This window comes from Ranitomeya imitator, chromosome 4 (genome assembly GCF_032444005.1).
Source record: "Ranitomeya imitator isolate aRanImi1 chromosome 4, aRanImi1.pri, whole genome shotgun sequence".
Taxonomy (NCBI): domain Eukaryota; kingdom Metazoa; phylum Chordata; class Amphibia; order Anura; family Dendrobatidae; genus Ranitomeya; species Ranitomeya imitator.
This window is the reverse complement of record NC_091285.1, coordinates 433,511,626-433,528,613: the sequence shown is the minus strand read 5'-3', so window position 1 is coordinate 433,528,613 and position 16,988 is coordinate 433,511,626. Positions and strand designations below refer to the sequence as shown.

At 41.1% G+C, this 16,988-nt stretch overlaps 1 protein-coding gene across 1 annotated transcript in view; it reads right to left on the bottom strand.

The window, feature by feature from the left end:
• Nucleotides 1-16,695, bottom strand: part of ACSBG1 (acyl-CoA synthetase bubblegum family member 1) — a 95,560-nt gene extending 78,865 nt beyond the window's left edge. Inside the window, exon 1 of the mRNA XM_069765564.1 lies at nt 16,522-16,695. The gene's annotated coding sequence lies outside the window, so the exon portion shown is untranslated. The remainder of the gene's footprint in view (nt 1-16,521) is intronic.
• Between the last annotated feature and the right edge of the window lie 293 nt (nt 16,696-16,988).

Below are 16,988 nucleotides of genomic sequence, written 5' to 3'. Positions count from 1 at the left end.
AAACGCTCTCTAGCAAACTTCAGACGGGCCCGGACATGTACTGGATTAAGCAGTGGGACACTTCTGGCACTGCAGGATCTGAGTCCATGGTGGCGTAGTGTGTTACTTATGGTAGGCCTTGTTACATTGGTCCCAGCTCTCTGCAGTTCATTCACTAGGTCCCCCCGCGTGGTTCTGGGATTTTTGCTCACCGTTCTTGTGATCATTCTGACCCCACAGGGTGGGATTTTGCGTGGAGCCCCAGATCGAGGGAGATTATCAGCGGTCTTGTATGTCTTCCATTTTCTAATTATTGCTCCCATTGTTGATTTCTTCACTCCAAGCTGGTTGGCTATTGCAGATTCAGTCTTCCCAGCCTGGTGCAGGGCTACAATTTTGTTTCTGGTGTCCTTTGACAGCTCTTTGGTCTTCACCATAGTGGAGTTTGGAGTCAGACTGTTTGAGGGTGTGCACAGGTGTCTTTTTATACCGATAACAAGTTTAAACAGGTGCCATTACTACAGGTAATGAGTGGAGGAAAGAGGAGACTCTTAAAGAAGAAGTTACAGGTCTGTGAGAGCCAGAAATCTTGATTGTTTGTTTCTGACCAAATACTTATTTTCCACCATAATATGCAAAAAAAATGATAAAAAAAACAGACAATGTGATTTTCTGGATTTTTTTTTCTCAGTTTGTCTCCCATAGTTGAGGTCTACCTATGATGTAAATTACAGACGCCTCTCATCTTTTTAAGTGGTGGAACTTGCACTATTGCTGACTGACTAAATACTTTTTTGCCCCACTGTATATATATTTTATTGGAAAAATTAAAAGTTTATTTTATTTTCCAAGATACAGTATAGAGTCTACAGTGAGCTACTTGTTACACACATGGGCAAAATTGTTGGTACCCCTAGTTAAATGACAGAAAAAACCACAATGGTCACTGAAATAACTTGAATCTGACAAAAGTAATAATAAATAAAAAAAATCTATGAAAATGAATAAATGAAAGTCAGACATTGCTTTTCAACCATGCTTCCACAGAATAATAGATAGATTATACTCACCCAGGGGCGTTCCTGCTGCGGTCCGGTCCGATGGGTGTCGCGGTCCGGTCCGGGCCTCCCATCTTCTTTCGATGACGTCCTCTTCTTGTCTTCACGCTGCGGCTTTGGCACAGGCGTACTTTGTCTGCCATGTTGAGGGCAGAGCAAAGTACTGCAGTGCGCAGGCGCTGGGAAAGGTCAGAGAGGCCGGATGCCTGCTTATATGCTGCTTACTATTCAACCCTTTTTAACAAGCCATTACAACAGTGCAATAGAGCATTTGATTCATTATATTCGACAATCTTGTTATAGCTGTTTTCGTTCTGACCAATGTCAGCTGACAGATCACCAGTGAGGGCCAAATTGTAGAATTACGCCCGTCATTTTACAAGCGCGCTTGGAGACAAAAAGACACCTCACACATATCCTGTGTGCAAGTCACTTTTATTTGAAGTAATAGAGCAAGAAGCAATATTTTATACCATTTACAACAAATGTAATTCTCAATGCAATGCATGTAGCCCCCACCATCACCCAGGGTCATACTGACCTTTATTTTCTCACGTACCAAATAACATGTTGTGACTGACTATTGAGAACATACATGATAAGAAGGGTAGTCTCCTTGAAGTGGAGACCATCAGACTACTGCATCAACAGATTCTAGTAATTCTAACAATTAAAGGCAAAAGGCACTTAAAGGCAAACTATTAACCCTTCTATATCAATATCAATCTAAATAATTGAATGCATTAGTATATTAGAGCACCGTATCTATATACCTATGGTGATTTGATCCTCCTCTTGGTACAAATTATCATGATTTACCTCAATGCTTGATAAAATACTGTATATAGATGGACTTTTGAAATATGTTGATCGGTATAAATGCATATGACTTAGTGCCTCTTTTTCTATCTATCCTCGTATAATGGATGTATCTGTGTCTTCTTTTAACAGAGTCCCCTACATGACATTTTGTTAGTGTACTAATTTTAATTGTCTGTAAACCAACAAATTTATAACTTTTATATGGGATCTCTTCGTTGAGCTGTAGTTTTTCTTTAATTACTTCACGGTACACTCCCTTGTGTAATGTAATTCTTGTAGAAGTGCCCATTCACTAAAATAATATCCGGCTTTGGAACTAGTGAGATTAATTCATGCTTGAAGATTGCGTTTTCCAGACGGCATGTTTCAGCTCTTTCCAAGGATGCTCAATAGGATTTAGGTCAGGGCTCATAGAAGGCCACCTCAGAATAGTCCAAGATTTTCCTCTTAGCTATTCATGGGTGTTTTTAGCTGTGTGTTTTGGATAATTATCCTGTTGTAAGACCCATGATCTGCGACTGAGACCAAGCTTTCTCATAATGGGCAGCACATTTCTCTCTAAAATCCCTTTATAGTCTTGAGATTTCAGTGTACCCTACACAGATTCTAGACACCCTGTGCCAGATGCAGCAAAGCAGCCCCGGAACATAGCAGAGCCTCCTCTATGTTTCACAGTAGGGACAGTGTTCTTTTCTTGATATGCTTCATTTTTCCTTCTGTGAACATAGAGCTGATGTGCCTTGCCGAAAAGTTCCATTTTTGTCTCATCTGTCCATAGGATATTCTCCCATAAGCTTTGTGGCTAGTCAACATGTAGTTTGGCAAATTCCAGTCTGACTTTTTTATGATTTTTTTCAACAATGGTGTCCTCCTTGGTCGTCACCTATGAAGTTCACTTTGGCTTACACAAAGACAGATGGTGCGATCTGACACTGATGTTCCTTGAGCTTGAAATTCACCTATAATCTGTTTAGAAGTTTTTCTGGGCTATTTTGCTACCCTTTGTGTTATTCATCTCTTTGATTTCTCATCAATTTTCCTTCAGCCACGTCCAGAGAGGTTGTCTACAGTCCCATGGATTTTACACTTCTGAATAGCAGCCACGTCCAGATAAATAAATAATATGTGCAACTGTAGTCACAGAAACATCTAGCTGCTTGGAAATGGTTTTATAACTTTTACCTTTTAACATGTTTGCCTATAATTTTCTTTCTAATCTCCTGAGACAACTCCTTCCTTTGCTTCCTCTGGTCCATGTTCAGTGTGATACACACCATGTCGCCAAACAGCACAGTGAGTATCTGTAGCCCTATATACAGGCCCACTCACTGATTCCAATATTGTAGACACCTGTGATGATAGTTAGGGGACACATCATGATATAACATGTCCCTTTTGTCACAGTATTTCCAGGGGTACCATCATTTCTGTCCAGGCCTATTTCATGAGATTTATTTTTTTTTTAATTCTGTGGAAGCATGGTTGAAAAGCAATGTCTGACTTTCATTTGTTCATTTTCAAAGGTCTTTTATTTATTATTACTTTTGTCAAATTCAAGTTATTTCTGTGACCATTGTGGTTTTTTCTGTCATTTAACTAGGGGTACCAACAATTTTGACCACGTGTGTGCACTGAGTGCAGAATTATTAGGCAAGTTGTATTTTAGAGGATTATTTTTATTATTGATCAACAACTATGTTCTCAATCAGCCCAAAAGACTCATAAATATCAAAGCTTAATATTTTTGGAAGTTGGAGTGGGGTTTTTTTAGATTTGGCTATCTTAGGAGGATATCTGTTTGTGCAGGTAACTATTACTGTGCAGAATTATTAGGCAACTTAATAAAAAACAAAGAAACACTGAAAAAATGGTGCAATAAAGTCCGAGATATAATATTAAATATCTTTATTAAACCCAGTGGGTTTGGAGTGGACACGTTCCCCACATCATCTGCTGATATGGTATTTATCTGGGCTACTATCTCCTGATACTGTAATATATATTATCCTGTTACTTTTACCTGTATACTCCTGCTTTGATACTATGTACTGGCACTATGATGGAGTATGCAAGGGCAATATTGTGGTCTAAATTTCCCAGTATGCTGTACTCAGTTACTAAGTGTGGGTTACGGAGTCTGACTCCATGCGTTTCATGCATTGTGTTTGCAGTTTTTAACTCTTTACTATTTTGATACCTTGTATTGTTATACGTATATTTAATAAAGATATTTAATATTATATCTCGGACTTTATTGCACCATTTTTTCAGTGTCTCTTTGCTTTTTAGCATTTGGTGTGTCTTGCACAACTCCATTTACAGGCGTTAGTTATTTCTCACTTATACTTTTTATGATATCATGATTAGAGGGTGTGTATATTTTTGCCTGTTTTGTTTTCCTTGTTTATACTTAATAAAAAACAAATATATTCCCATCTCACTTGTTTATTTTCCCCAGGTAAACCAATATAACTGCACAAAATTTAGAAATAAACATTTCTGAAATGCAAAAACAAAACCCCAAAAAATCAGTGACGAATACAGCCAGCTTTCTTTATGATGACACTCAACAGCCTTCCATCCATAGATTCTATCAGTTGCTTGATCTGTTTAAGATCAACATTGCGTGCAGCAGCCACCACTGCCTCCAGACACTGTTCAGAGAGGTGAACTGTTTTCTCTCCCTCTAGATCTCACATTTTATGAGGGACCACAGCTTCTCTATGGGGTTCAGATCAGGTGAACAAGGGGGCCATGTCATTATTTTTTCTTCTTTCAGACCTTTACTGGCCAGCCACGCTGTTTAGTAGTTGGAGGCATGTGATGGAGTATTGTCCTGCATGAAAATCATGTTTTTCTTGAACAATACCGACTTCTTCCTGTACCACTGCTTGAAGAAGTTGTCTTCCAGAAACTGGCAGTAGGTCTGGGAGATGAGCTTCACTCCATCCTCAACCCGAAAAGGTCCAACAAGTTCATCTTTGATGATACCAGCCCATACCAGTACCCCACCTCCACCTTGCTGGCGTCTGAGTCGGAGTGGAGCTCTCTGCCCTTTACTGATTCAGCCTCTGGCCCATCAAGAGTCACTCTCATTTCATCAGTCCATAAAACCTTTGAAAAGTCAGTTTTAAGATATTTCTTGGCCCAGTCTTGACGTTTTATCTTATGTTTCTTGTTCAAAGGTGGTTGTTTTTCAGCCTTCCTTACCTTAGCCATGTCCCTGAGTATCTCACACCTTCTGCTTTCTGTTACTCCAGTAACATTGCAGCTCTGAAATATGGCAAAACTGGTGGCAAATGGCATCTTGGCAGCTTCACGCTTGATTTTCCTCAATTCATGGGCAGTTATTTTGCGCCTATTTTGTCCAGCATGCTTATTGCGACCCTGTTGGCTATTTGCCATGAAACGCTTGATAGTTCGGTGATCACGCTTCAAAAGTTTGGCAATTTCAAGACTGCTGCATCCCTCTGCAAGACATCCAGGGGCTGGCTGGCACTTTTCAGCCTGGGGGGCAATCACAAGGCAGTGGCCCACCAGTTGCGGTGGACCACCCCTGCCCTCCTTATCTCTGGTCCCTGCATTAAAGCAGCAGAAATAACATGCTTTAAAAAATGGGAAGGTATATAGATATGGGAACAGAACGGAGCTTGCTGAATAGATATGGGAACACAAGCAAGCTTACTACCTACATAGATACTGCAACAGAAGAAAGCTGACTGCATAGACACGAGAATGGAACCAAGATTACTACATACATACCTGAACTGAAATGAGCTTACAAAAAAGATATGTGAGCAGAATCAAGCTTGCTACAAAGCTATGGGAAAAGAACGGAGCTTACTACAGAGATAAGGGAGCAGAGCCAAGCTTTCGCTAACTAAGTCTACTACATAGATAGAGCAATAAAACCAAGACTCCTACGTAGATATGGGAACAGAACCAAGCTTACCGCATACATATGGTACCAGAATCTAGATTACTACATTGATACAGTGCCAGAACCAAGCTTACTGCTTACATATGGTACTATAACTGAGCTGATTTACAAACATACATACAACTCCAGAAACACGGACATGTAAAACACACAGTATGGCAGGGGTGTTGCTAGGGTCATAAAAGATCAGGGGCCCAAGCCCCAAAGTGCATGTCTCCCCATACGACCCCCCTCTAGCTATTTAAAATAGCATCTATACGTGTATAATTACAGTATATACTGTTGCTAACCAAAAACACACAATGCAATGACCAATATTATAAAATTACGGCTATAAAATGACAAATAATACGGCTACACAATGTCAACTACCATAACCACTACACAGCGAATACATAATATTATCATATTACCATTACCTCTACATAACAAAACACTTTATATAAATACCAATGACACCACTATACACCTTCTACTACATAATGACTGAAACACATTAAGCTGTTACTAAATAAAAAAAAGAAAACAAAAATGCTACTAAAGAGCAATAATACCACCTTATAGTAACCGTATATTGGTAGATCCCAGCCCTGCACATACATGTGATTACAGTACAGTCATATATAGTAACTTACAGATGACGTTTTTTTCTGATTCAGGTGCCCCTATGAAAACTATTAATTTCCCTATTTATAACAAATAATGTCCTCTGGGTTCCCAACCAGCTCTGTATACAGTGGGTACGGAAAGTATTCAGACCCCTTTACATTTTTCACTCTTTGTTTCATTACAGCCATTTGGTAAATTCAAAAAAGTTTATTTTTTTCACATTAATGTACACTCTGCACCCCATCTTGACTGAAAAGGAAAAACTGAAATATCACATGGTCATAAGTATTCAGACCCTTTGCTCAGTATTGAGCCTTCTTGGGAATGATGCAACAAGTTTTTCACACCTGAATTTGGGGATCCTCTGCCATTCTTCCTTGCAGATCCTCTCCAGTTCCGTCAGGTTGGATGGTGAACGTTGGTGGACGCCATTTTCAGGTCTCTCCAAAGATGACCATTGGGTTTAGGTCAGGGCTCTGGCTGGGCCAGTCAAGAATGGTCACAGTTTTTCTTAAGTCGCTCCTTTGTTATTTTTGCTTTGTGCTTAGGGTCATTGTTTTTTTGGAAGGTGAACCTTTGGCCAAGTCTGAGGCCCACAGCACTCTGGAAGAGGTTTTTATCCAAGATATCTCTGCACTTGGCCGCATTCATGTTTCCTTCAATGCCAACCAGTCATCCTGTCCTTGCACCTGAAGAACACCCCATAGCATGATGCTGCCACCACCATATTTCGCTGTTGGCATTGTATTGGGCAGGTGATGAGCAGTGCCTGGTTTTCTCCACACATACCGCTTAGAATTATCACCAAAAAGGTCTACCTTCATCTCATCAGACCAGAGAATCTTACTTCTCATAATCTGGGAGTCCTTCATGTGTTTTTTTAGTAAACTATTGGGGCTTTCCTATGTCTTGCACTGAGGAGAGGCTTCTGTCGGGCCACTCTGCCATAAAGGCCCGACTGGTGGAGGGCTGCAGTGATAGTTGACTCCATCTCCCTACTGCATCTCTGGAGCTCAGCCACAGTGATCTTGGGGTTCTTCTTTACCTCTCTCACCAAGGCTCTTCTCCCACGATTGCTCAGTTTGGCTGGACGGCCAGGTCTAGGAAGACTTCCGGAGGTCCCAAACTTCTTCCATTTATAAGCGTCTGTTCTATAAGGAACCTTGAGAACTGCAGAAATTCTGCTGTAACCTTGGCCAGATCTGTGCCTTACCACAATTCTGTCTCTGAGCTCCTTAGCCAGTTCCTTTGGCCTCATGATTCTCATTTGGTCTGACATGCACTGTGAGCTGTGAGGTCTTATACAGACAGGTGTGCGCCTTTCCAAATCAAGTCCTATCAGTTTAATTAAACACAGCTGGACTCCAATGAAGGAGTAGAACCATCTCAAGGAGGATCACTAGGAAATGGACAGCATGTGACTTAAATATGAGTGTCTGAGCAAAGGGTCTGAAGACTTATGACCATGTGATATTTCAGTATTTCTGTTTTATTAAATTAGCAAAAATTTCTACCTTCCTGTTTTTTTTCAGTCAAGATGGGGTGCAGAGTGCACATTAATGAGAAAAAAATGAAGATTTTTGAATTTACCAAATTGCTGCAATAAAACAAAAAGTGAAAAATTTAAAGGGGTCTGAATACTTTCCATACCCACTATGTATATAGGATAATATGTAAGTGGTGTATATTACGCAATGACTACAGACATCAGATATTACACCAGTCACATATCCAGTATATACCATCAGATGTCTGTGCACGTAGTATATTACATATAGTATACAGGATATGTGACTGGTGGGTGATATGTCTACAAACATCAGATGTCATATACAGGATAGTATGTGACTGGTATACTGTATATAATACTACGAGTACAGACATCAGGTGTTTGACCATCACATACAATATTATCTACTATATAACATCTGATATCTGTACACATAGTATAAGGGTATGTTTCCATGGTCAGGAAACGTAGCTCTTTGGATGCAGCGGATACCCCGCTCCGCCCAAAGTGCTGCCCCCCTTTGTACGCGTGGTGATTCCGCCTGTGTTCATTGAGCACATGCGCATGCGGAATCACCGCATCCTGTACATAGAGTGGGTTATTTATCTTGCGGAGACGGAGCGTCTTCTCCGCAAGATAGACATGCTGCGATCTAGAAAGACGCGCTGCATGTGCATAAATGCAGGGCCGCCAGATGCGTCCCTGCACGCATAGTGGAGATGGAATTTCATAAAATCTCCTCCACTATGCTGTAATATCTGGACGCTGCGGATATACACAGTGTCCAATCCGCAGCAAATCCTGATGTATTATGCCACGTGGAAACATGCCCTTACACATACAGGATAATATATTACTTGCATATGAAACATTGTCATACAAACATCAGATGTTGTACGGTATACACATGTGTATGTATGTAGATACGTATACATGACAGTGTGTATACTGTATAGCATCTCATGTCTGTACGCAAAGTATAAGGCCATGTTCACACTTGCGCATATTTGCCATGTTTTTTTTCTGCGCAGATTTGTTAACAAAACCTGATGCCAGCAAAGTGAATGAGAAACGTGAAGTGTCCTGCAGATGTTGAGTATTTCTTGACTTAGTTCACACAGGGCGTTTTTGCAATGTATGTTATTGTTGATGCTTTTCTTATGCAAATTTTCAGCTGCATTTTACAGAACCAGCAAAGTCTATGAGATTTCAGAAATCTCATGCACACTGTTTTTTTGTCATCAGGATTTTGTGCTTTGCATGTTTTTTTGCACAATGGAGCATGTCACTTTCACCATTTGTTTACCCACTGAAATGAATGGGTGGTGAAAAAATGCTGACAAAACACACCAAAAACTCAGGTATCAGGTTTTGCTGCGTTTTTGTGCCAAAACCCTGATTCTATAGAATAGGACTTTTTTTTTCAACACTTAGCTTTATCAGCATGCACAAGAGACAAATCTAGGATGCCAAAACCGCAGCAAAAACCTCATTAAAAACGCAGCAAAAAACGCAGGAAAAACAAACGTTTTTCTGCAGCTTCTTTCCTGCCAAGAGATCAGGTTTTGCTGCAGAAAAACCGCATAGTGTGAACTTACCCTTTCAGATTTGGTGCAGAGAATAATCTGCAGCATGTCAATTCTCTGTGCATTCTTCCCTGCGTTTTTCACCATTGATTTCACAATCAGTTAAAAGCGCAGGGATAAAAAATACTGGTTTTGTAGCTGCGTGTTTCCTGCAAAGAAAGGCTGAAATTTTACTTTGTGCACATTCCCCAAGGGTATGTCCACAGATATTTCTGCCCCATTTCTGTCTTTCTTTGCAGGAAAAAGGCTGCATATAGTAGTTTTTGAGGTGTTTTTTACATGCAATTTTATTGCAGATTTGTCCCCACTTATTAGGCCGGGATCACACACAGTGCGCTATGGCCGAGTCTCGCAGGTTAAAACCAAGCTCTGGCACCGACACTCCAGAGCGGAGCATGCGGCCGCACAGCAATACATGGAGCCGCACGCTCTGGAGTGTCGGTGCCAGAGCTTGGTTTTAACCTGCGAGACTCGGCCGTATCTCACTGTAGTGTGACTCCGGCCTTAAGGTACCGTCACATTAAGCGACGCTGCAGCGATATAGACAACGATGCCAATCGCTGCAGCGTCGCTGTTTAGTCGTTGTGTGGTCGCTGGAGAGCTTTTTACATTTACAATGGTAACCAGGGTAAATATTGGGTTACTAAGCGCGGCCCTGCGCCACCCTGTGTGTGATGCCGATCCAGCGATGTGCTCACTTGTAACCAGGGTAAATATCGGCCCTGCGCTTAGTAACCCGATGTTTACCCTGGTTACCATTGTAAATGTAAAAAAAAACACTACATACTTACATTCCGGTATCTGTCTGTCCCCCGGCGTCACCTTCCCTGCACTGTGTAAGCGCCGGCCGTAAAGCAGAGCGGTGACGTCACCGCTGTGCTCTGCTTTACGGCCGGCCGGCGCTGACACAGTGCAGGGAAGCTAACGCCGGGGGACGCGACAGACACCGGAATGTAAGTATGTAGTGGGGTTTTTTTTACATATACAATAGTAACCAGGGTAAATATCGGGTTACTAAGTGCGGCCCTGCGCTTAGTAATCCGATATTTACCCTGGTTACAAGTGAACACATCGCTGGATCGGCGTCACACATGTCGATTCAGCGATGTCAGCGGGTGATCAGCGACAAAATAAAGTTCTGGACTTCTAGCTCCGACCAGCGATGTCACAGCAGGATCCTGATCGCTGCTGCGTGTCAAACACAACGAGATCGCTATCCAGGACGCTGCAACGTCACGGATCGCTATCGTTATCATTCTAAAGTTGCTCAGTGTGAAGGTACCTTTAGTCTGCGTGAAATCTGCAGCAAAAGCACTGATAAAAGTGATATGCTGAAGATTTACATCTCTACCAAATCTGCAAGGAAAAAACATAAGGAATGTTTGCACGAGACATCAGGATTCTCAGTCACTTGATGGCATTAGGAATCCCTTTAGGTTTTGTGACAAATCTGTGCAGAAAAATCTGCGACAATCTGCAGCGTGTGCACAGGCCCTAACACATACAACATAACATATAAGTGGCATTTGATATACTGTTAGGCCGGGTTCACATTAGTGTTTGAGTCCCCAGCGTGGTGCTGTGGACTTGTTTCCTTAAGCTCTGCCTACTTCCACATGCGTCCTGTCTACCTATCTTTAACATTGTGTACGCAGGGACATGTGTTGTATGCGGTGCGACGTTTTGATGTGCCTGCCAAATGCAACATGTTGCATTTTCTTGTGTTCTAAGGGGACGTCAAAATGATGCACGCGGATGCATCCACATACAATGCATGTCCCTGCGTACACAATGTTAAAGATAGGTACGCAGGACGCATGCAGAGTAGGTGGAACTTAAGGAAAGAAGTCCGCAGCACCACGCAGGGGACTCAAACGCTAATGTGAACTTAGCCTTATACAGTATATGCATTTTTGTATGTATAATACAGATCTAGGATAGTGTGTACAGGGTATAACCACTGATCTCTGTATTATTCTTTGTACCAGGCTCCGGCTGGATCAGTCCAGGGCAGGATTCAGTATTGTGTCTCTGGTCACTCTGAGGTACAGGGATGGAGATTTATTGCAGGAGATTGAACTTTCCTCCAGATCTGGTGACCCTGGAGCTGATAACCTGTCACTGACAGGGCGACCCTGAAAGTTCACTCTCCTGCAATAAATCTCAGTGATCAGCAGAGCGGCCGCTGACTCTATACAGAAGCCGCCCTGGACTTATCAGCATCCCCTGCTCACCACACAGAAGCTCTACAGCACTCACCATCAGGTCTCCTGTCTGAGCCGCCCACAAGCTCCTCTCCGGCCTGAAGAAGATATACAGCCGCGCTCCCCCACTCCAGCAGAGCAGACGGCCGCACACAGGGAGCTGTGCCTGCGTCTGTGTCTCCTCCACTGTGATGCTGCCTGCACAGCTAAAACAAGGCGGCCCCCTGGCGGCCTTAATCAGCTGCTTAGTGACCGGCCCAGGGGGCAAATGCCCCTTTTCCACCTGGGCCAGTCCGCCCCTGAAGACATCTCACAATTTTGGAATTTTCAGAGCCCATCAAATCTCTCTTCTGACCCATTTTGCCAAAGGAAAGGAAGTTGCCTAATAATTAAGCACACCTTATATAGGATTTTGATGTCATTAGACAACACCCCTCCTCATTACAGAGATGCACATCACCTGATTTACTTAATTGGTAGCTGGCTCTCAAGCCTGAACAGCTTGGAGTAGGACAACATGTATAAAAGGATCATGTGATCAAAATACAACTTGCACTCTGCACACATTGTATATACTCCTACTATTAACCTTTTTCAATCTGTGGGACCAAATATGACTGCATGATTGAATGAAGGGAAAGGTTATGGAAGAAATAGAGATGTTAACTATTTTAGTTATGTGGGCAGTGACAACTGTTGAAATAGACTGAAGGAGATGTGAGAGTATAGGGTCATTGGTGCAGGTTGCTGGTCAAGAAGATGTGAGGAGCCTGACAACTCCTTCTTCTGTGACCTTTACCAAGGTAGAACATGAACTTGAGGTGAGGGAGGGAAGGGGATTCAAGATGTGAGAGGCTTGTGTGAAAATGTCCTGATGGATATGGTTAATTTTCTCTTGGAAAGGCTTGTTTGGCTAAATGGATAGAAGTCTTCTGCTTGATAAAACATGTTTGCAGTGTGTGCTTGTAAGCTGGCCCTGACAGTAGTCACGTGAGTGGGCCACCCTTTCCTCACAAGGGCCAGTTACCGAAGATTGAGTGTCGTGGGTATGAATGTGCGACTTTATTCCTGAATCGGATATCAGTCCATTCTGATATACTTGATGCAGTGCTCTCTCTAACCCTTTCAATCAGGAAGCCAGACCAGTTCTTACAATATCCTTTTTATGCCTGGCCAAACAGGGGAACAGGGAGTAACAGGTTATGCATTCTTCATCGCCCCTCATACAATATACCAGCTCATTTCCCAGAGTTACAGTTAGCATTTTGTTCCCTGCAGCAGGTACAGCAAAGGAAAGGGTGAAAGTTTGAAATGCCTGCATTTTACTAGGTGTAGAGTCAATTGGGTCTTGGTGTGTTGATATGACCCCGATACCCTGTGCCCTTGCTTCATTCACAGGGACTGCTCGTAGAGACGTTGCTCCCTGTTTCAGTACCCACAGCAGGGCACTACCTTGTCCCAAGGTCCCCTTCTCGCTAGACAGTATGCTTACCCGGACTCATAAGGTTTAATCTTGCAGGGGTTCCCACATGCATGTGATGTCCTGCCACCACATTGTACACTTAATATATGGCACATGCTATTTTGCAACGTTAATATATTATATACATACTCTATGGTACCGTAGGTCATATATAGCTATCCCATTACATTATGTACTTAACACATGGCATGTGCTACTTTACATCTCTTTATATATTTATATATAAATACAATTTTATTTCTTTTTTTATCATTTAATAGCAGGTGGTACATTATTATCCCATCACATTATACACTTACAGACATTGTTTGCTTACTACATGGCATGTGCCATTACAGTCCTATAATTTACACTATTTTTGGAGTTCTGCAGTGCTACTTCCATATTTTGATTCTATTATTCAGGTTAGGCTTTTGCCTGGGAAGCTTTGTACCCCCATTTGCTCTTGTCTGCTATATAACCGGTGCTACTTTTTCCTTTTTCTATACTATATGGCAGATATATTATTATCCCATGACAATACATGGTATTACTATCCCATCACTACATGGTATGTGTTATCCCATCACATTATGCACATACTACATGGCATGTGCTATATTACAACTACATTACTATCCAATTACATCACTACATGGTATGTACCACAGTACAAATCCATTACATAATAGACTTACTCAATGACAGGCGGTACATCACTATCCCATTCCTATTACATGTGAGTACACATAAAGCACAAGGACTCTGTAAAAACAGTATATGACCTCTTGTTTTAAGTTCAATGTAGGCCATTCATTTATGCACATTATACACATATTATGGGGTAGCTGCTACATTACTATGCCTATACATTATACACATATTATATGGCAGACAATACATTACTGTCCTCTTACATTTTACACATTCTATACGTTATATCACTATCCCACTACATGAGATACTTGTTATATGGCAGGTAGTACACTACAATCCACTACATTATACAGATTCTGCATGCCATATACTACTTTATTATTCTTTCATTAGACACATACTATATGGCGAGCACTGCATTACTATTCCATCGCATGTCATTCGATCTTTAGAAGGACCGATACTACCAGAACATCCTTCAGCTTAACTCGGACAACAGATTTTCTATATCTTTGTTTATTGAGATAGCAATCCAAATATTACGCTACTTTTCGGTCTAATAGGACCTTCATCAGACCAAGGAAAACATAAAGAAAAAAAACAATGTAAGCTAACATAAGATAGACTCAAATGGAATATTTGTATATATGAGTAGAGAATAGCGTATATGAGAGCTGGCTTAGTCACACAAAAATATATAATAACACATGTAAATAATGCAGGGTATACAGTTATATGAAAAAGTTTGGGGAACCCCAATTAATCTTAAGCTTAATGTTTTATAAAAATTGTTTTTTTGCAACAGCTATTTCAGTTTCATATATCTAATAACTGTTGGACATAGTAATGTTTCTGCCTTGAAATAAGGTTTATTGTACTAACAGAAATGTGCAATCTGCATTCAAACAAAATTTGACAGGTGCATAAGTATGAACACCCCACTAGAAAAGTGACATTAGTATTTAGTAGATCCTCCTTTTGCAAAAATAACAGCCTCTAGTCAATTCCTGTAGCTTTTAATGAGTTCCTGGATCCTGGATGAAGGTATTTTTGACCATTCCTCTTTACAAAACAATTCCAGTTCAGTTAAGTTTGATGGTCGCCGAGCATGGACAGCCCTCTTCAAATGATCCCACAGATGTTCAATGATATTCAGGTCTGGGGACTAGGGTGGCCATTCCAGAACAGTGTAATTGTTCCTCTGCATGAATGCCTGAGTAGATTTGGAGCAGTGTTTTGGATCATTGTCTTGCTGAAAGATCCATCCCCTGCGTAACTTCAACTTTGTCACTGATTCATGAACATTATTGTCAAGAATCTGCTGATACTGAGAGGAATCCATGCGTCCCTCAACTTTAACAAGATTCCCGATGCTGGCATTGGCCACACAGCCCCAAAGCATGATGGAAATTCCACCAAATTTTACTGTTGGTAGCAAGTGTTTTTCTTGGAATGCTGTGTTTTTTGGCCACCATGCATAACGCCTTTTTGTATGACCAAACAACTCAATCTTGGTTTCATCAGTCCACAGGACCTTCTTCCAAAAAGAAATTGGCTTCTCCAAATGTGCTTTTGCATACCTCAGCTGACTCTGTTTGTGGCGTGCTTGCAGAAACGGCTTCTTTCGCATCACTCTCCCATAAAGCTTCTCCTTGTGCAAAGTGCGTTGTATAGTTGACCGATGCACAGTGACACCATCTGCAGCAAGTTGATGCTGCAGCTCTCTGGAGGTGGTCTGAAGATTGTCCTTGACTGGTCTCACCATTCTTCTTCTCTGCCTTTCTGATGTTTTTCTTGGCCTGCCACTTCTGGCCTTAGCAAGAACTGTACCTGTGTTCTTCCATTTCCTTACTGTGTTCCTCACAGTGGAAATTGACAGGTTAAATCTCTGAGACAGCTTTTTGTATCGTTCCCCTGAACAACTATGTTGAATAATCTTTGTTTTCAGATCATTAGACAGTTGTTTTGAGGAGCCCATGATGCCACTCTTCAGAGGAGATTCAAACAGGAGAACAACTTGCAAGTGGCCACTTTAAGTAGCTTTTCTCCTGATTGCATACACCTGGCTATGAAGTTTAAAGCTCAATGAGGTTAGAAAACAAAAAAAAAAGTGCTCTAGTAAGTCAGTAAAACGTAGGTAGGAGTATTTAAAACAAGAAAATTATAAGGGTGCCCATACTTATGCACCTGTCAAATTTTGTTTGAATGCAGATTGCACATTTTCTGTTAGTATGATAAACCTCATTTCAAGGCAGAAACATTACTGTGTCCAACAGTTATTAGATATATGAAACTGAAATAGCTGTTGCAAAAAAAAACCAATTTTTATAAAACATTAAGCTTAAGATTAATAGGGGTGCCCAAAGTTTTTCATATAACTGTATATTTGCATACAGCAAATCACTGATCCTAGTCTAATAAAGAGTCCTAAGAAGAGTGCTAAATCAAAACAGCTCAGGTAATATCACTAAATGTATATGAATTGTAAAAGTCAAATACCAATGAAGAAACTCCTATGAAAAGTAAGCCAAAGTACAATAGTTGTTTAATATAAATTAGTCATTATTTAAATATAGAATAATGTGCATTGCATCATTTTTTTTTAGAAATTCTTCTTCCATGTTTTTTCTACAGAGAACATCTGAAATGTTTCATTCCTATACTGCAATGCTTGACCCAAAATGCAATATTTACCTGGGAGGTAAAGGAAACTTGCAGGGTGATCCTCAGAGGGAATGATATCAGCACATTGATATTATTTTTAATCCACAAGACACCGGACTAGACACCAAGGACGTTTCTCCCTTGAGAAGTTGATTGAACTTGTCTAAAATATGTTTGGATTCCTTCAAAGTTCTTGCTTTCTCCCTGTTTGGACATGTGAAGAATTTCAATGAGAACTAAGCTATTTACATGCAAATCCGACCTTTCTCCACACATTGACCAATCAGTGATATTTTCCAAGTTGTGGAAATCAGCGCCTCTCTATAAGTCATTGTGTGGACGGATAAAAGAGACACAGTGGAATTAGGATGAGATTTAGAGCAGTGAACAAGCAGATCTTTGTGAGACGTTGAGGCTTACAATCTTTCCCCAATGCCTTTCCCTGAAAATCAGCCAATAGTGCCAAAGCATTAATTGTGGCCATTAGTAAAAGGGGG